Below are 1,770 nucleotides of genomic sequence, written 5' to 3'. Positions count from 1 at the left end.
CTTCCATTGACTTCTTTCTTTTTTTCAAGATTCAAACACTTTACCACTTTTGGTTCTCTTATCTCCTTAGAGTTTTGTACCTGGGACCTTATCTATATGCAAAATCAACATTGAGAACTTCAATACTTCAATGCACCATCTGTCTCTGTTTATATCCAGTGACATCCCAGACACAGAGCTTGTACCAGAAAGTCTCTACCTCTAGTCTGCATATGCAAATAAGAAAGGATATAGCAAATTCTCAGTATTTTTTTTAAATGGTTCCAGCAGGATTGTTCACCTCTAATCTAACCATTGCCAGTAGTGTAGTAGGTGTCTACAATATTTCTTCCCCTGCGCTTTCAACAGGTTTTTTTGTGCTATTTCCACAGAAGCTAATGTTATCAGCAAGTTCACTGTCAAATGTGCCCTTTTCTGCAGCGGCTGCAAGCTGAAGTGAGCCAGTGGTCTGCGTCCAGGTTAGAAATATCATACCACTAACTGATACTCTATTCTTTTTTTGTTCATATGCCATGCATGTGACTTTCCACTCTGAAAAGCCAAACCTAAACAAAAAAAATCCCAAACCCATGAAAACATTGATTTCCTTTTTCATAGGTGAAATATGGAACATTTTTGCCACTTGAAAGTAAAACCCATCTCTTGTATGTCACTGCATTCACTGGTTATTATCAAGGAGAAATACGGTTCATTCTTGGGAATGATTTTTCCTTTAAGCTTTTTCTTTTACCTACTTACTCATATATCTTGTTCCTCCAAGACTGACTGTTTCATGACATTCCAAGGTAGTCTTCTACTGAAACTGTGTAGACCGCATCAAAGAAAGCACATCTCACAGAAGTGCCTCCGCAGCACATTATGGACTGCACAGCTCCCTAAGAGCAATTTAAAATGAAGAACAACCTTTTCCAGCATCCTTTCAGAACTGCACATGGACATTAGCCAGACACAAGACTGAGCTGCAGAGGGTGCATTAAACTCCCCATCTGCTCTTCACAGTGCTCATCGCTGATGTCTAACCCACAGTAAAGTCATTTGGCCAAAAAAAGCCATAGTGGATGAGACAAGCATACTAGAAGCCAGCTGAACCCTTCCTTCCTCAGTGTCCATGGAAGGAAACGTGTCTGATCCAGCCAACATTTTTCTCAGTATTTCATTTCAGAGCATGTGATATCTGTAGGTAAATTATTCTCTAAGCGAACTAGGGAAGCCAGGTTTTGTTCTCATTTACACTACCTTATTATCTCAGTTGGTCTTAGCACAACTATTAATTCACTCCAGTGTACATGATGTCAGAATATCCCTGAGGGTCTCAGCAGCCAGCTGAAAACTTGGCAGAGTTTTAGAAAGACACCTGCAAGTTTCCACTTTCCAGGAAACTGCTTTTCTAACCCACTCCCTCGCTATGTCCAGTTCCCGTTAAGGTGCCACGATCTGACCCCTCTGCAGACGCTCTGCTCCAAAGGAGCCCCCATTTCCCATGGGCTGCTCTGCCGGCTGGGATACAGACTCAACATGGGGTTTTTTTGGAAAGGACCAGCCTCGGCTACTCCTTTCGGGGATGCATGCTGTACGACAGCCATGGGACGGTAAGAGCCAGGTGCTGATGCGGGTTTGTACGATACCCGGTGACTTCCATCCCCTAACGCCAACGAGGTGGGGGCTTCGCCCCACTTCCAGGTGAGCGCAGAGCCTCGCCCGGGCTCTCACACAGAGGGTGCACTCGGCCGGCCCCAGTCCCTGCCCCAGCACAGACCGCCCGGTCCGGGG

The sequence above is a fragment of the Corvus brachyrhynchos genome, unplaced genomic scaffold (genome assembly GCF_000691975.1).
Source record: "Corvus brachyrhynchos isolate BGI_N302 unplaced genomic scaffold, ASM69197v1 scaffold103, whole genome shotgun sequence".
NCBI classification, from domain to species: Eukaryota; Metazoa; Chordata; class Aves; order Passeriformes; family Corvidae; genus Corvus; species Corvus brachyrhynchos.
This window is presented reverse-complemented; position numbering follows the sequence as displayed.